Source organism: Oryctolagus cuniculus, chromosome 17, assembly GCF_051225735.1.
Source record: "Oryctolagus cuniculus isolate XC-2025 breed Fujian yellow rabbit chromosome 17, ASM5122573v1, whole genome shotgun sequence".
In the NCBI taxonomy this organism is placed as follows: Eukaryota; Metazoa; Chordata; class Mammalia; order Lagomorpha; family Leporidae; genus Oryctolagus; species Oryctolagus cuniculus.
The window spans coordinates 70,064,299-70,083,146 of NC_142883.1; the positions used below are offsets into that span (position 1 = coordinate 70,064,299).

At 47.5% G+C, this 18,848-nt stretch overlaps 1 long non-coding RNA gene and 1 pseudogene across 1 annotated transcript in view; one reads left to right on the forward strand and one right to left on the reverse strand.

The window, feature by feature from the left end:
• The window catches only part of LOC149121357 (uncharacterized), a 38,545-nt gene extending 33,842 nt beyond the window's left edge, over positions 1 to 4,703 (forward strand). The window contains exon 3 of the long non-coding RNA XR_016223956.1: positions 4,531 to 4,703. This is a non-coding gene — a long non-coding RNA (uncharacterized LOC149121357). The remainder of the gene's footprint in view (positions 1 to 4,530) is intronic.
• Positions 4,704 to 5,000: 297 nt separating this feature from the next.
• Positions 5,001 to 6,969, reverse strand: LOC138847901 (nuclear transcription factor Y subunit beta pseudogene; annotated as a pseudogene).
• Between the last annotated feature and the right edge of the window lie 11,879 nt (positions 6,970 to 18,848).

Consider the following 18,848-nt stretch of genomic DNA (forward strand, 5'->3'; position numbering starts at 1 on the left):
GCAGGGCCCAAGCACCTGGGCCATCCTCCACTGCACTCCCTGGCCATAGCAGAGAGCTGGCCTGGAAGAGGGGCAACCGGGACAGAATCCGGCGCCCCAACCGGGACTAGAACCCGGTGTGCCGGCGCCGCAAGGTGGAGGATTAGCCTATTGAGCCACGGCGCCGGCTGATTTTCTCTTTTATGGGTTGTGAAGCTCATTGTTTCTTTAATTCTGTAATTGCTCATGCTAATACTTTAAACACTATATCAAGTAAGAGTGGTAAAAATTGGACATCCTATTCTTGTTCTAGATCTGACAGAAAATGCTTTCAAGTTTTATGAATTCAGCATGATACTTGTTGTTGGTTTGTCATATACATATATGTATACACACTTGTAGCTGTATCATTTTGAGAAATGCTCCTTGTATAACTAATTTTTGAGAGTTTTTATAAAGAATGAATGCTGAATCATAGCATATGATTTCTCTGCATTTATTGAGATGAACATATGGTGTTTGTTCTTTATTCTGCGTCTTATCTTTTTGATGTAGCATTGGACTCAGTTTGCTAACATTTTGTTGAGAATTTCTACTTCTGTGTGTATCAGGAAAATTGGTCTAAGTTTACTTTTCATGTTATGTCTTTGTCTGGTTTTGGTATTGGAGTAACACTGGCCTCATAAGAAGAATTCAGCAGAATACTCTGCCTTGAAAACAGTAATTTCATGGCTGGTGCAGTAGGCTGAGCTGGTCCATGTCCAGCTGCACTTCTTCTGACTAAGCTCTCTGCTTATGGGCTGGGAAAGCCACTGATGATGGCCCAAGTGCTCAGACCCCTGCACCCAAGTGGGAGACCCTGAGGAAGCTCAAGTTCCTGCCTTTGGAACCAGCAGATGGAATACCTTTCTCTTTCTTTTCTTCTCTCTGTAATGCTACCTCTCAAATAAATAAATCTTTTTTAAAAAATCCTTAAAAACTGAGCCTGAACAGCGATCCCTTTGATTTTGATTCAACATCATATATTTTGTGTATCTTAAGGAGAAAAAAATTATAAATATATATATAAAGATTTATTTATTTGAAAGGCACAGCTATGAACAGAGAGGGAGAGGCAGAGAGAGAGAGAGAGAGAGAGAGAATGAATGAGAATCTTCTATCCATTGGGTAAGCCACCAGGAAGTGAACCAGTGGATTCAAGACCAATCCTCCCTCCCTCCCTCCCTTTCTCTCTCTTTTTATCTCTCTTTCTCCTGAGATTTAAAACAGTTTTGAGATCCATAGAGTACATGGAGATATGATAGTCATAATAGGAATATTTACTTTTCTGTTATTAGATGTTAATTTAAATTAGGTAGTTCTATTTACAATTATCTTTATAATTAGTCCTTTTTCCATTTAGTTACAGAATCATGAATGAATTTTTCTCATAAATTTTATTGTACTATTCTTGTGTATGTGTAATGTTATGTACTGTATTATATGTTGTGTTGACTACTAGATGGAATGTAGTTTTAGTTCTTTATTTGTATTTTGTCAATTCCAAGAAACATATAATACATATACATATATATGTGTGTGTGTATTAAGCTCACTAATTTGATGAGTTAATGTCTTAAATTTCAATTTTATTAAATTTGCTGTATCATTTTCCATTCTCTTCCTTTGTGTCATTTTTGATGTTTAGTATGGCCACTGACAGGAGTGATGTTACAAGGACACACAAGTTTGGCACATCATCCTTGTGTAATGCACAAAATAAAGTTTTGGTCATTAAAGTATCAGAAATAATGCCTTTTATGTACTAAGAATAAAGAGTTGGAAATGTTTAATGATTTTAGGTGTTTAAGGAGTAAATATATTCTGTTCATGCAGGACTAAGAGTCTTTAACTTTTATTCTTTCATTGGAACCAATATTATAAATATATTGAGTAAAATGCTCATAAAAATGATAGCTTTATTGAGGACTTACATTGTACTACATACTACACTAAGCACTTTATATACATTTATGTTCTTTATTATTCCTAATTCCATTTTGTCATATAAACTACTAATTGTCTTAATTTTGGGGAAATTGAAGAAAACGTATTTTTAAAATTTTATTAGAGAGGCAGTCAGAGAAAGAGACAGAGAAAGCCCCTTTCCACTGGTTCACTCTCAAAATGCCCACAGAAGCCAGAGACCAGGAACTCCATCCAGGTCTCCCACATGGATGGCAAGTATATAACCACTTCAGCCATCACCTGTTGTGTCCCAGGGTGTGCACCAACACAAAATTGTAAGTGAGAATGGACCTAGGACCCAAACCCCACCACTTTGTTATGAGATGCAGATATCCCAACCTCTGTCTCAACTGCTAGGCCAAATGTTCTCCTCAAGCATGTGTTTAGATCCGTCTTGCCTGTGCCTTAGCTTTTAATCATGATGGTCCTGCTTCCTGGTTTTTTTAAAACTGAATGTGACAGTTTAATTTTACCATTTCAGTAATGTTTTTGCTTGGGGGTGCGGAAAAATCTTTAAAGTTGAACCAGGGATCATTCAAAGCATTTTTATGCTCCTTAAAATCTTAAACCACTGTATGTGTATGTGTATGTATCTGTTTTTGTGTACATCTGTGCATCTATCCATCCATTGTCCATCTGTTTATCTGTGCTGGACATATTTGTATTATATTTCAGAATTTTCCACTTTTCATTTGTCATTGATTTCTTATTTTCTTAGGGTCAGAAATGATAGTTTGTAAGATTTCAGTCTTTGAAATATATTGATATTGGGGGCCGGTGCTGTGGCCTGGAGTGCCTGCATCCCATATGGGCACCGATTCGAGTCCTGGCTCCTCTGCTTCTGATTCAGCTCTCTGCTGTGGCCTGGGAAGGCAGTGGAGGATGCCCCAGGTCCTTGGGCCCCTGCACACATGTGGGAGACCTGGAGGAGTCCCCTGGCTCCTGCCTTTGGATCGGCACAGCTCTGGCCATTGCAGCCAATTGAGGAATGAACCATCGGGTGGAAGACTCTCTCTCTCTCTGCCTCTCCTCTCTCTGTGTAACTCTGACTTTTAAATAAATAAATAAATCTTAAAAAAAAAGAAATACCTTGGTACTGACTGTGCCCATACCACCCTGAATGCCGCTTCCAATCTTGTCTGAAATATATAGACACTTACTTTGTGGTCTAACATATTATCTGTACTGAGAATATCCCATATTCAATTGATTTATTTACACATTCTTATTTTGTTTGCTGATGTTTTCTTTCTTTCTTTCTTTTCTTTTTTTTTTTTTTTTGACAGGCAGAGTGGACAGTGAGAGAGAGAGAGAGAGAGAAAGGTCTTCCTTTGCCGTTGGTTCACCCTCCAATGGCCGCCGCGGCCGGTGCGCTGCGGCCGGCACACCGCGCTGATCCGATGGCAGGAGCCAGGAGCCAGGTGCTTTTCCTGGTCTCCCATGGGGTGCAGGGCCCAAGCACCTGGGCCATCCTCCGCTGCACTCCCTGGCCACAGCAGAGGGCTGGCCTGGAAGAGGGGCAACCGGGACAGAATCCGGTGCCCCGACCGGGACTAGAACCCGGTGTGCCGGCGCCGCTAGGCGGAGGATTAGCCTAGTGAGCTGCGGCGCCGGCCCTTTTTTTTTTTTTTTTTTGACAGGCAGAGTTAGACAGTGAGAGAGAGAGAGAGAGACAGAGAGAAAGTTCTTCCTTCTGTTGGTTCACCTCCCAAATGGCCGCCATGGCCAGCACTCTGTGGCTGGTGCGCCACACAGATCTGAAGCCAGGAGGCAGGTGCTTCCTCCTGGTTTCCCATGCAGGTGCAGGGCCCATTGCTGGTGTTTTCTATATACAGGGGGACTTGAAAAGTTTCTGGAAAAAGTGAATTAAGAGGTAATTCCATTGTAGTGCAAAAACGTTTAAATCCATCCATAGTTCTTCACATAATATGAAGTTCTTGAAGACCCTGTATTCACACAGATCTGATCATTTATAGTGTTGGGCAGAGTTGTTGAAGAGTATAGTAGTCCATTTGTTAGTGACTTCCCAAACTATTTTTGAAAATACTTACTCATTGTGATATGTAGTGACTGAGGTCATTGTTTCTTGTGTTTAACAGAGATATTCTTGAATGTCAGGAGCTATTAAGAGCAACAGCAATCACAACAACAACAAAACCCTAGTACTGGAAAACCAAGTGGCACCATGTCTTTGTAGGCTGTGCTGCCAGAGTCCTTAAACATTTGCTCAGGCTTGCACTCCTTCCTGCTGGGGAAGCTGTCTTCTCTGTTTCTTTCTGATCATGCATATTCCTCTGAAAGGCACATGGCCTTCTGCATTCTCCCACGTATATGAGTCCTTTTGAATGTCCTAATTTCCCAGAGAAACTCTCACTAGCTTTTGCTCCCAGGCATTGGGTTGGTCTATTTTGTGTTTCACTTGCAATCTTTTGCCCCAGGCATCCTTGGGCTCTTAGTTTGCCTTGCAGTATGTTCCAGTAATGCCTGATGCTTTCTTCTAAGTTGCCTAAACAAAGAGAAATGCCTTTTTGGTTACTCCTTCAGGTTGCCCCTGACCAGGTTCAAGCAGATGTGCACAACAACTTACAAAATGATCTGCTGTGCTCTGTCCGGAACCAGGTACCAGACTCCCAAGCTGGGTGTGTGAGCTTCCCTCTTGAAGACTGCTACAGCCAAGGGACTGAGTGAGCTAAGGGCAAGTAAAAAATGCCACAGAATTTCCAAGTTCTCTTTTTCTTGATTCTATATTCATTAGACTTTTTTAAATCTTTGACTGTTTCTCAGAGTTTTGACACAGTTTGCTTGATTAATTGCTTGTCTTTCAGTGTTTCTATGGGAGGGCAAGTACTTGGAGTTTCATACTCTGACACTTTTTGCTGATGTCAGCCTGCTGTCTTTTTTAAAAAACTAATTCTGTTTATTATTTAAAAGGAATTACATGATGCTTTCTAAAATTAAAATGGCCTACCCAAAAGCGTTTTTTATTTAAAATATTTCACTAGATTTCTGTTTTATATCTGACCTTTCTTCATCTAAAAGAGAAAGATTTAAAATGTTAGACAACTAATTATGAACACTAAAACATAAGAATGCAGATAAACTAATACACTCAATGGGAAATTACAAAATTCACAAATTTCACATCTTGACCTTAGCACTCTCTTAAAATCTAATGGGTACTGCTGAAATTTTAGCATAAATAGTTAGCCTATGAAGGTTTACGGTTACTCTGATTCCTAAAATGAGGTGATGTCCCTCTTTTCACTACTGATGTGTTTATGTCAGCATAAGAATATACTTTTCTCATAGATTTCTTAAAGTCATTCACTTAATTAGGGATTTTATCATTTTTTCTCATACAAAACAAAAATATTTTAATACCTTTAAATTCCAAATTTTTCTTTAAAATCATTCATGAAAAAGTCAGAATTAACACCTCAATTAGTCAAGCATCAGGAAACTACATTACACCTATTTAATGTGCAAAGAGACATTTTTTCACGTCATTTTCTTCTGATGTCCGTTCCAGAATCACAGACTCTTGCTTCTCTATACTTCCATCCATCATTTCTGCAGATCATGAAAACTGAATTTGTTGAACACCAGCAAGCTGTTGATATGATGTTGTATAAACCATAACATTGTGTTGCTGACCATCCGCAGCTATTAAGCCAGCTGGTAACTGGTTAGTGAATGCCTCCTCTGTAAGTAAGCTCTTCTCTTAGTCCTTCTGTAGCTGTGACTGCTCCACCAAATCCTTTCTCTCTCAATTTCTGAAGGTACAATTTCAGAGGTTCCACATAACTGGCAAAGCCCAAGGTGGACATGGCAAAGAGAATGTCTTCTCCATTGATTGTCTTCTGTTTCTCTTTCACTTGCTTCAGATGCTATAAAGCTAAGAACTCACTTACACATTCTTGAACACATTCTTTGGCATCCGTTGCAATCTTTCCTGTTTGAGGTGTGGCATTCTTCATTATCCTAGCCACATTTGCAACTGGAAGATATATTTCTTCTTGAGAAGCATCTGTGGTAGAACTGTCACCGTCCATTGCCATGAAATACTGTCAGAACCGTGGTGTCAGTGGTGCTCAGAGCACCTTTTTAAAAAGGTGTCTAATCTTTGCTCAATTCCAACCCATGTTTAAAGCATCTTGTTCTAGTACTTCGGGCGAGATAACGATTTGCGAGTGCTCTGTAATTCTTTGTTCTCCCAGACTACTGCTCCGTAAGCCCCTGCCTATCCTCCTGCCTCCCACCAGCGATGATCAAAACCTTAGTGCAATCCGAACGGCTTCCTTCCCACCTTCGGGGCAAGTCCAGGGACCACAAGCCACCAGATGACTGCATTCTTTACGTGCAAACCAGACTGCAGGACACCAACGCCATTCCTGCCTCCCGGGGACCTCGCCGCCTCCCCACGCAGGTGCGCGGGTTGCCCGAGGCCCCTCGGCCGAGCCCGCCGACCTGTCAGCCCCGTTCGTGCTGCGCAGACACCCGATGGCCCAGCCAGCCCGGACCTGGCACCCAACGCTCATCTCCCGCCCTCCGCGCGGCACCGGGGTGCGCAGGCGGACAAGGAGGCCGGACTCGGCCAGGACCCCGCGGACCCAGGAGCCGGCGGTCGGGGGTGCTCCGCGGGGCCCGCGCGGCTGCAGAAGCCGAGGGGGCAGGGTCGGGGCGGCGGCGGGGACCCGGGCCGCCTCCCCCGCTAGCCGGCCTGCTCCCCGCACAAAATGGAGCCAGCCCAGGGCGCCACCGAGAGGGACCCCGACCGTGCCCCGCCGGCAGCCCTCTTCTGCCTCGGACTCGGAGTTCAAGGGTGGTGAGCGGGAGGCGGCCTGGCCTCTGTACCGCCCTCCTCGTTCGGCGCACAAAGAGCCGCGCTGCGGCCTCGCAGGCGCCGGCCCGGCCCAGGTCCAGGTGCGGGCGGGCGGGTGGGAGGGTAGTGCCCAGGCCAAGGCGGCATTGGCTGCGGGGATGGTGCTGGGACGGTTTTAACTAAAACACTGTAGTTAATTTAATTAAAGGACGGAAATCCTTAAGGATCTTTACACCACCCACCTGTGACTGTTTTCCTCTTCGTTTGAACCAAGTCATTTTTCTCTTCGAATTGTTACTTATCATACATAATTGGTGATGGTCCTCTAACAGTTCAGAGACTATGTCTTATTTTTCTATTAGATTTCAGAATTCATAGCTAGTGTGAAGTGATGTGTAACACCCAGTGTTTTCAGATGTAAACTGAAGGCACGTTTGAGTAGGTGCTCTTATTGTATAGTGTTGTTCTGGCTGTTTTTAGCTTAACCTAGAAGCAGACAGATGTTTGTGCATAAAACAGACTGCAGAAACCTATTGTATACCTTTCTTTACCATGATTTCAAACTGCACTGATAAAACCTGTAGATGCCCTGAGCTAAACTTCAGAAGAGGAGTCTGAATGCCATTCACTCTGTTAAAAGCATGTTAGAAATGACTTGTAAAATATTGTGTTTTCTATTCTTATTTAAGCCAAGGCAATTTACTAACATGTATTTTTCAAATTAGCTAATATACTTCAATTATGAATGTTATAAATTCACTTTGTAATGTTGTTTAACAGTTAACATTATGTAAATTTCAAACTTTTCTTGCCCTAAGTAATTGGTGAACTGTTTCTTTAGATAGAAAATGTATTGTGTTTTTACATATATGGTGACATCTAATACGTATAGTATATATTATTTATGCATGTATTTAAAATGCATAAAGAACCATATCCAGATTATTTTAGTGGCTAGTTTACATTACTTATTGATATACCTCTAAAATTACAGTTGTATCCTAGAAACTTACTGTCAGTTAAATTATTGCTCAAACAAATGAAATGTGTTAGCTTAAAACATTTTTAGATATTGGTACTGTTTGATCATTTAAAGCTCCTTAGGTAAAGTATGATTGGAAAACATCCTGAGCATTCTTGTTACAGTTATGGCTGCCTGGCAACTTAGTTCAAAATCAGAATAGCAATGAAAAGCATCATAGTAAACTCCCTCGCACCAATTATTGTTATTTTTGGGCAACACTACACATATGTTCTGGTGAATGTATTATCATTACGTTTATTTAAATCCTTGATAAAATCATTACTTATTTTATTTTGCTTACCTAGAAATTAGATTCAGAGGTAAAGCAGCCTTTGTTTGTAATTATTAGTTGGTATTCTCTTGTGTCACCAAATGTGTTATGGGGAATGGGGAGAGTACCACTCAGAGACTGAATTTGGGTAGAACTTTATTGATGAGTCGCAGACTGACCAGCCAGGGACACAGTACAGACTTGGGAGCCACACTGTATTGCTGGTTCCCTGTCTAGCAAGACTTATATGGGGCAAAATCACAATGTAGGTGGCAGGGTTCGGTTACAATTTTCTGGTGTAATAAGTAGGGGTTTTCAACTATGTTTGCATGAGCTAATGACATTTCTTGGAATTGGCAAGGTTACAGAGGAACTGGCTGTCTTTCAGCTAGGATGTGGTTAGGCAATAGGACATTTCACAGGGTACATGCAACATAGAATTTTTTTCTTAACTGCATGGGTGGGGGTAGGTCACTTCTTGGTCATAAGTATTCAACATGGCATTTGTCCTGCTCTCTCTGACATATGTTTTTATCATGTAACAGCGTAGATGAAATATGGAGCTTTCTGTCTGTTTTTGACTTCTCCTGGTTACCATTATTAATCCCCTCCAAATGTTTCACACAAATGAAAACTCTACAGGATTTAGCCCATTGTATGTACAATTTTCCAGAATTACAAGTTCTGTCTGTTCTTTTGTAAACCTTTCAATACTCCAACAGTTTCTTTCCAAAATAAAAGTCTGGAATCATCCATACTAAAATTAAGAATTTATAATTGGGAGGAACGGATGTTTTCATAAACATTTGCTATAATTAATTTCAACCAGAGAATTGAGGAAACAAAGCAGTTTTTCCTACTCCAAAACTTTATTGCCTTTTTCCCATATAGCAGACTCTGAAATCTTTTTAAATATGGTTAGTGAAATTATACTCATTATTTAGTGTGTTTTTGAAAAAAAAAAACTGCTTTTTTTTCCTTATTGCCATCTCGTGTACCTTGAAAGTTAAATTTAATCTGATATTTTCATTTTGTAGCAGTTATAAACCAGAAAAGACCTTTGTAATTTTGTAATTTCTTAGCAAGATAAAAATTCTTCTTTTAAAGATCATTTCAATTATTTGAAGCATTTTATATTTGATTTGATAAACAGAAGCTTTAAGAAGAAATGGTGAGATGTAAATAATCATAATCCTTAATTTTAAGGATAGAGAAGGCTCATATTTAAAATATATACCATAGCGCTTATTCTGTGCTGGTTATGGAATATTTCACAGGAAATGGCTGCAGTGTGTGAATATGTTGTTGGAAATTTCCGTTTAGAGAGACAAAGGCAAACTTTAGTTCTTTCGGGTTTATTATAATACTGCTAATTTTAAAAAAATAAAGTGAAGTGTACCTTGCCTAAGTTTTCAAGAAATCAACAACAAATACACAGCTGGATTAAATCATAAATATTTAGCTTTTTAGTCACCATTTACTCATGCTGTAATCCATCCTAGGAATCTTTTTGACCCTTTTTTTGGAGGAGAAAACAAAAGAGGAAGAAGAAAGAAAACCTGAAAGTGTACCTTGCAAAATGAGTTAAAGGCTTATTAAGTGGACACAGTCCATTTTCCATCCTCCTGAGTACTTTGGCACAGCTGTAAAGATCTTGAAGAGAACAAACGTTCTTGGCTAATCTGTCAACTGTAAAATGTGTACAGAAAAATAGGTAGCTATCACTAAAATTACACTTCAGCTTTCAGTAACCATTTAATGAGTAGCATAACTATATAAGTATGGAGATGTAAGTACTCTACTCAATAATTAAAAATAATCTCATCTTTACACTGAAAGCTCTGTAATTACTATTTGACTTCACCAGGACCACTGTGGGAATCTCCAGTGGCACGCTGAGTTGTTCAGAGTGGATTAAAATCATAAGATAAAATTGGATAAATCATTAAATTATTAAGCTTTAAATATTACAAGAATGAATGTATCCTGATATTTGGAAGTTATATTGTAGGAATTTGCAGTCTAAAACCAGATTCTGATGTTTATTTTTTTTTTCTCTTTGCCATGAAAGTGGTTTTATTTCCTATGATTTTAAAAACAGATTTATTTGAAAGGCAGAGTTACAGAGAGAGAGAGAAATCTCGCATCTGCTGGGTTACTCCCCAGATGGCCACAACAGCTGGGGCTGGACCAAGCTGAAGCCAGGAGCCGGGAGCTTCTTCCAGGTCTCCCACGGGGGTGTAGGGGCCCAGGCCATAGAGGGAGCTGGATCAGAAGTGGAGTAACCAGGCCTCAAACCTGTATCCCATATGGCAGGTGGTGGCCTTACCTGCTATGCCACAGTGCTGGCCCCTGGTATCAGCCCTTCTTACCTGGCCTGAGTTATGCCTGGTGTAGCACCACTGTGGCCAGGAGCTTGAAGCTGAGCTGAACGCCTCACCCAGCACACACAGGCTGCACCCACCGCACAACTACAATCCCAGAGCACCCACAGGGGACTGCTGGGAGCCCTGGATTTACAACAATCAGTGATCAATGCACCCCACGCAGGATATTAGGCAGTGCGGGCTGTGGACTCCCAGTATGGCTTCCTGCCCTGGGGCCTCCTGCCCTGGAGTTTGCAACCCAGTGCAAATAGCTTAATATTTGCTTTCAGAGGCATCGCCTGAGGTGCTTGGTTCCCCATGGTTCCTTCATCACCTTCTCATCCCAAGTATAGCCCTCTAGTGGTTCTGTGTGGGAGGTACAGAGGCTGGACCATTCTGGCCTATCTCAGCATCTGGATCCGATGTACTCTAGGCTTGGCAGTAGGCTCAAGGCTCAGCACTTAAATCATTCATAGCAGTTTGGAAAGAGCACAGGGAGATTCCCCCCAAGAAAAGGGAAAAGCTTGCAGGAAAGATTCTGAAAAATAAGGAGGGCCTCTGCCTGCTCAGATGGCATGCCTTGGGCTGCTTCCCTCTTGCAAAATCAGCATCCCATTGGGCAAGTGTAACTGCACATTTAAGACTGCACCCACCCCCGCTGTCATTCAGACTTCTGAACAAAATATTTCTATAGAAAAACATCAGGGGCTGGGGCTGTGGCACAGCGGGTAAAGCCGCCGCCTGCAGTGCTGGCATCCCACATGGGTGCCAGTTCATGTCCCGGCTGCTCCACTTCTGATCCAGCTCTCCGCTGTGGCCTGGGAAAGCAGCAGAAGGTGGCCCAAGTCCCTGGGCCCCTGCACCCGCATGGGAGACCTGGAGGAAGCTCCTGGCTGCTGGCTTCAGATTGGCACTGCCATTGCAGCCCTCTGGGGAATGACCCAGCGGAGGGAAAACCTCTCTCTCAGCCTCCTGTCCTTATAAACACGTGAGAACTCCATGGAAGGGGATCCCTGCAGCCGCAGCTAATGCAGGAACACCTGGGGCACCTTCACGCAGATCACTCATCACACCCGATAGCTCTCATGCCTCGAGGACTGTTAGGAGGGTCCCAGGTACGGCCTTGGCATTGTCAGTGAGCTGTGCTTAAAGCAGGCCTCCATCCCAGTTTCTGGTGCTTTCTCAGAACGTTTAAGAGACAAGCAGTTAATTATTACTTCACAAGGGCGGCTGTAACAAGTTGTCAAGACAGCAGCTGAAAAAATCCTGGGGTGCGTGTCCTGGCCCCGTAGGCTAGGCTGTAGTGTCTGATGGCAGTGGCCTGTAGCAGGGTTCTGGTTCAAGCCCCAGTTCCTCTGTTTCCACTCCAGCTCCCTGCTAATGTACCCAGGAAGCTGGCGGTGATGAGCCACCCGTGCCTCCCATGTGCAAGTCCTGGGTAGAGCTCTCGGCTCCATCTGGCCCAACCCTGGCTGCTGTGGGCATTTGGGGAGTGACCTGACAGATGCAAGATTCTCTCTCTCTCTCTCCCCCACCCCACCCCCGTGTAAATAAATAAATCTTAAAGCAATTTAAAAACTTTTCTTTTTTAAGGTGGACACTGTGCAGTGAGTGAAGCTACCTCTTGTGTGGTGAGGATCTTGTTCCCGTGTGGTGCCCGTGAGGACAAGGAGGAAGGCAAAGCCAAGTCCGTGTCTATTTCGTCCAGTGTCAGCGTCTTCATCAATTCATGACGATTCTCCCCTCCCCTCCTCGACCCTGCAAACCCGGCGAAGCACAGGGGCAAAGCCTCACCAAGCTCACGGCGACAGTGACAACTACAATGAGATTTCGGTTCTGACTGTCGGGTGTTTCACGATCTCGCCGAGCCCTGAAGCCAGGGAGCATTCCAGATGTCACTGAGGGCCACGTACAATTGTCCGTCCTTACACACACGGCGCCCGCTGTTCCAGGTGCGCCCCAGTGGCTCCAGTGTCCGCCTCCACCTGCGTGGCCTTCTGGAAAACGCTGAGGTCTCGGGGTGGAGGGGACTTGGGGGACAGCGCAGCGCCGGCCCAGGCCAGTCGGGATCACCGTCGGCACCCACGTCCCCGTGTGCGTTTCTGGAAACGTGGAGATTCCCGCCCCCAAGACTGCAGGGTTCTGCGGGCTCACCTGGACACCGGTGGTCAGGGGCCCGGCCCTCAGCTCCCGGGCAGCCCTAGAGAGCGGGTGCGGGCGGCACGGCGGGTCACGCGCTCTCAGACCCGCGTCCAGCAGGCGGGAGAAGCCCTGGGTCTCTGGTCGGGGCGCAGTCTGACCCGGGATGCCCTGGTCTCCATCCCCACACCAAACACGGGCCCAGAGGTCCCCACAGGACGCGCGACACCCAGCGCTCAGGTCGGAGCTCAGCGGGGAGCCCGAGAGGGGAGCGCTGTGTGCGGGACCCCAGGGCAGGCCAGGAGGACGCCCGCTCCCCCCATCAGATCCTGGGTTCCATCCCCAGCTCTGCTCCGGACTCCGGCTGCAGGGGTGGCTTGGGCGCTCTGGCCCAGCACGGAGAGACCCGGATGGCGCTGCCGCCCCAGCACTGCAGGCCTGGGGAGTGACCAGGAAGGGAGCTGGGTCTGACTTCCACCCCCAGCACTGTGTCTTCCATGGCACAGCTGTGGACCCCAGTCCCCACCCCCTGCTGTCAGCAACGTGGCTCTGCTGAGGGGTGGGGGACATGGAGCAGCCCACTGTGACCCCCTGGGCCTCTGGCTGTTCGCTTCAGTTAAAGGGGAAGAGACCCAGGAAGTGTTAGGAGTCAAGTGTATGGGAGGTGCAATCACAGATGGCTTTCTGGAGGAGGTGGCACTTGAGCCAGGTCCTGTAAAGGGACAGGCAGCCAGGTCGGGAGAATGAAGGCAGCTGTGAGAGGCCGACGCGTCCAGCCCCAGGGGTGCTTCTTCCAGGTGACACCCCGGTAGCCACCGCCAAGAACATGCCTGGGGACAGCGCAGATCTGTTTGGGGACAGCGCGGCAGAGGACAGCGGTGCGGCCAACGGGGCCTGTGGCCCACGGTCATCATCAGGGAGCAGGAGCACAGCATCGACCTGCGCATGATCCGGCCGCACATGAAGGTGGTCACCCACAGAGGTGAGGCCCCCCCGTTACCACGTGGTCACCCACGGAGGGGAGATTCCCCCCCCCCCGTACCAGTGCTCACCTACGGAGGTGAGACCCTACCCTAGTACCCGTGGTTGCCCACAGAGTTCAGACCCCCCCCGGGTACCCGTGGTCACCCACGGAGGTGAGGCCCCCCTGGTTACCTGTGGTCACCCATGGAGGGGAGGCCCCCCAGTTACCACGTGGTCACCCACGGAGGGGAGAGCCCCCCCATACCAGTGCTTACCCACAGAGATCAGACCCCCCCGGGTATCCGTGGTCACCCACGGAGGTTTGGCACCCCCCTGTTACCTGTGGTCACCCATGGAGGGGAGGCCCCCCAGTTACCACGTGGTCACCCACGGAGGGGAGATCCCCCCGTACCCACAGAGGTCAGACACCCCCCCCCCGTATCCGTGGTCACCCATGGAGGTGAGACCCCTCCGGTTACCTGTGGTCACCCACGGAGGTGAGACCCCCCTCCCTGGGTACCCGTGATCACCCACGGAGGTGAGACCCCCTCGGGCACCCGTGGTCATCCTGGAGGTCGGACCCCCTGCTGGGTCCGGAAGATCCTCCGTGTCCCTGCGTGGTTCAGAGCCCAGCGATGGCTGCCCTCACAGGCTACCACAGCGAGGGCCTCAACGCCATCATCGTCTATGCCGCCAGCTTCCTCCAGGACAGCAGCTGCCCAGACTACCACTATGTCCTGGAGAACCTCTTCCTGTGAGCGGGCGGGGAGGGGCCAGGACCGGCAGGGCGGGCAGGAGGCGGGGCGGGGAGGGTGGGCGGGAGGCGGGGCAGGCGGGAAGCCGGGCAGGAGGCGGGGCGGGCGGGGACCTCCCAGGCTCCCCCTGCTGGCCCACTCTGGGCCTTCCCTGGGCGCCGGGGCTCCGCAGCCGCCACACCACACACGTCCATCACCAACACCATACCGTGAACACCATCACCGTCACCATAGCCATCGCCAGACCGGTCCTGCGGGGGCACGAGGGGCTGCAACACGGCCCCCGCCCCTCCCCAGAGCTCTGCGGCCCCTCCCCACAGCCCGCGGCCCCTCCCCAGCGCCCCCGGCCCCCTCTCAGAGCCCCGCGCCCCCTCCAGAGCCCCCGCCCCTCCCCAGCGCCCCCGGCCCCCTCTCAGAGCCCTGCGGCCCCCTCCCCAGCGCCCCGCGCCCCCTCCCCAGAGCCCCCCAGCCCCTCCCCAGCGCCCCGCGCCCCCTCCTCAGAGCCCCGCGCCCCCTCCCCAGAGCCCTGCGGCCCCCTCCCCAGCGCCCCGCGCCCCCTCCTCAGAGTCCCCGGCCCCCTCCCCAGAGCCCCCTCCAGAGTCCACGACCCCGCCTTGAGCCCCGCGCCCCCTCCCCAGAGCCCCGCGCCCCCTCCCCAGAGCCCCCGGCCCCCTCTCAGAGCCCCGCGCCCCCTCCAGAGCCCCCCGCCCCTCCCCAGAGCCCTGCGGCCCCCTCCCCAGCGCCCCGCGCCCCCTCCCCAGAGCCCCTCGCCCTCCCCACAGCCCGCGGCCCCTCCTCAGAGTCCCCGGCCCCCTCCCCAGAGCCCCCCAGCCCCTCCCCAGCGCCCCGCGCCCCCTCAGAGCCCCGCGCCCCCTCCCCAGAGCCCTGCGGCCCCCTCCCCAGCGCCCCGCGCCCCCTCCTGAGTCCCCGGCCCCCTCCCCAGAGCCCCCCAGCCCCTCCCCAGCGCCCGCGGCCCCCTCCCCGAAGCCCCCGCCCCTCACCAGGGCACGCGGCCCCCTCCTCGGAGTCCCCCGCCCCTCCCCAGCGCCCGCGGCCCCTCCCCAGCGCCCCGCGCCCCCTCCTCAGAGTCCCCGGCCCCCTCCCCAGAGCTCGCGGCCCCCTCCTCAGAGCCCCACAACCCCCTCCCCAGAGCCCCCGCCCCTTCCCAGCGCCCGCGCCCCCTCCCCAGAGCCCGTGGCCCCCTCCTCAGAGACCCCCCAACCCCTCCCCAGCGCCCGCGGCCCCTCCCCAGAGCTCCCCGCCCCTCCCCAGCGCCCGCGCCCCCTCCCCAGAGCCCCCGCCCCTCCCCAGCGCCCCCTCCTCCGAGCCCCGCGCCTCGCCCGAGCGGGGACCCCCGGATCCCCGAGGCCCTCGGGGGAGGCCCGGGCCGGGCCGGGCGCGGCCGCCCTGACCCCGACCCGCTGCCCCGCGCAGCTGCGTCGTCGGCAGCCTGGAGTCCTGGTGGCCGAGGACTGCGGGATCATGTACCTGAAGGGCGCCAGCCCAGCGCAGGATGCCGGCCTCGGCGGCTCAGGAAGCTGCCAGAGGACAGACAGGAGGCGCGGGCGCGGGCGCGGGCGCGGGCGGCTCTGCGCTCGGCCCGCCCGGCCCCTCAGCTGCCCTTGGCTTGTGGACGCGGCCCCCACGCCGCCCCTGCCGCCCTAAAATCTGTTTCTGGCCACCGCCTACCAAATCTGCTTTCTGTTCATCTCTGCCTCCTCAATTTCTAGCAGGTGGAGAAATGGGAGCTGGAAAACCTTCCGGGTCTGTTCTCTCCTGAGTTTTTTCTTTGGCTGTCCCAGCTGTTAGCATGGAGCCTTGCTCACCAACAGAAAACTCCCTTTTATGAAAATGCTAGCATGTAACTAAGTGGTTTATGCATTTTAGGATTTTCTGCCAGTTTTATAATTTTTTTGAAGAACGAATGATCTGTTTAATCATGGGAAACTATTGTTTCATAACTAAACTTTGAAATATGTATTTTGAGAACTTATATTTATACTTAATATATATTATATATTATATTGGCATTGATTAGCATTTTAAGTTTCTTTAGTAAAAGTATTTTTATTCTACCAAATCTGCTTTCTGTTCACCTCTGCCTCAATTTCTATAAATGTATAAATTTATATATATAATTTATAAAAAGTATAAATTTTTATAAATGTATAAATTTTTAAGGAAAAAACCTGTATTATACTTCATTTATTCTTCTTAGTAATTACATTGATGGCATTATTATGCAAATTAGGAGTGCTTGTGGCTGCAAGATGAGTATTTTTCCTAAAAGAAGAACAAAAGATAATTTAGGGAAGGGGCAAGGGGACATTTTATTTTTGGCTAATATACTGCATAGAACTGTTACACAGCTGTTCAACTGAAACGTTGCTTTGCAATCTCCATTATTTTAGTGTGTTTTTAAAATTTTTTCCAGGAGATTCTAATAAAAATGGAAGAAGAACCAAGTTCTGCTTTGGACTCTGAAGAGACTTTTAATTCTTGAAGGTAGGTAGTAAATACAGAGATATACAATATTACAGGATAATGTATAAGATCCAATATCTTAGAGGATTCTAATCTTAGAATAAATAGCAAGGAACTAGGACTTGTGCTTTTAAAATGTGATAATATTACTGTGATATGTAATTATCTGCAGAAATAATGAGTATCAGAAAATGTAATAACCCAAATTCTTGTAAATGAGCTTTCATCAGATATCTGTTGCTCTCCTATCCTACAGCACACTAATTAGAACAAATGTACATGTAGTATTAACCTTTATTATAATTTGTTTTTTGTTTTTCCCATATGTCTTTTACAGTACTAAAGACTTCTTTCGGAGTACCTACGAAAGGTTAAAATGCAAATGTGATTGAATTAAGAGCTGTTTGTTAATGCCCTTTTAGGGCTCTTCAGCCAATAGGGCTGTTACAGCTCAAACAGGAAAGGATTCAGTTGGCAGGCCAACACTGCTGTCAAATAGTATTATAGTATTTAAAGTGTGAAATTAATATTTTTCTACCCAGTAGGCAGTAGCTCTCATAATGTAATAAGCTTAATTGTGAATTTGGCACTTGGGTTAAATGTAGCATTCATAGAAGCACAGTGCTGGTGTATATTTTCTTATTAATATTAATAGACAAAACCTAGAAAAATGTAGCAGTGTCACATTAAAATAGCCACAGAATTATTAGTAAAATTTGCTTCAGAAGATTAAAATTATTTTTCTGTTGCCATTATAGCTCTTTTAAACTAGCTAGTAACAGGTTATTAAAAATATATAAATTTTCCAGTGTTCAGAAGTCCTTTTGTGTAACAACTATTTAAACTGCCTCAGAAATCCTAACCTTTCTTCATGATCGGATAGCTCAGGCCTTAAGCCTACCACTGACATACTAGAGCTTATGTCTAGGGTAACGAGCTAGTTTCTCATCTGTAAAAAGGGCATTATATTGTCTGATCTGCTTCCTTCCCACAACTTTTAAATACGGGATAAAACATGTAAAACAAAGCCTCTTGAAAATCTAAATGCAGGGCCTGTTCCGTGGCTCACTAGGCTAATCCTCCGCCTGTGGTGCTGGCACCCCGGGTTCTAGTCCCTGTTGGGGCGCCAATTCTGTCCCAGTTATTCCTCTTCCAGCTCTCTGCTGTGGCCCAGGAAGGCAGTGGAGGATGGCCCAAGTGCTTGGGCTCTGCACCCACATAGGAGACCAGGAGGGAGCACCTGGCTCCTGGCTTTGGACTGGCGCAGTGTGCTGGCCTTAGCAGCCATTTCGGGGGTGAACCAATGGAAGGAAGACCCTAACTCTGCCTGTCAAAAAAAAAAAAAAAAAAAAAGAAGTGATATCTGGAACTATAACAAATAAATTATGGAACTTAAATCTATGGACACTAACTACAGCTTCATATGTCTAATACTCACAGATTTATTTTTATGGCCTATGAGGTTTTACAATGATTTATATTTCTTAGTGGTTTTCTTCATTGATTCAGAGAGGTAGAAAACAAATGGATTTAACTCCTGAGACACTTGTATGGGGTTATATGATGCCTGAATGGTTTTAGGCCACATCTTGTTTTGGAAGTGTTGGTTTAAATTTAAGTATTTGGCTTCCAACTAATTTGCAGTGATGTGTTATGAGAATATATTACTAGTTTTATGCAGTACATCTTACAGGTTTTATAGACCAATGTTATATGTTTTTTGTCAAGTTACATGTGAGAGAAAACTGCCAGATGTGAAAGAAGAGAGAGTTTCCTGTGTGTGCTGCAGTGGATGTTTAACTTAGGGAATGGAGCACACATGGCCACATGGTGGAAGGAATGTTGTTTCTCCATCCTCCACCCCCTTCCCAAGGGCAACTGACCTCCTTGCCAAAAGAGGCGAGCCCTTGCCAGCCCATATGACTACAGACTATTACATTAATCTGTCTAGCTGCAGTACCAGCTGCTTGCATGTTTTTAGTTATCTTATTAGATGGTATAACAGTGACCTATGAAATTAATTGAAGGTGAACATTGT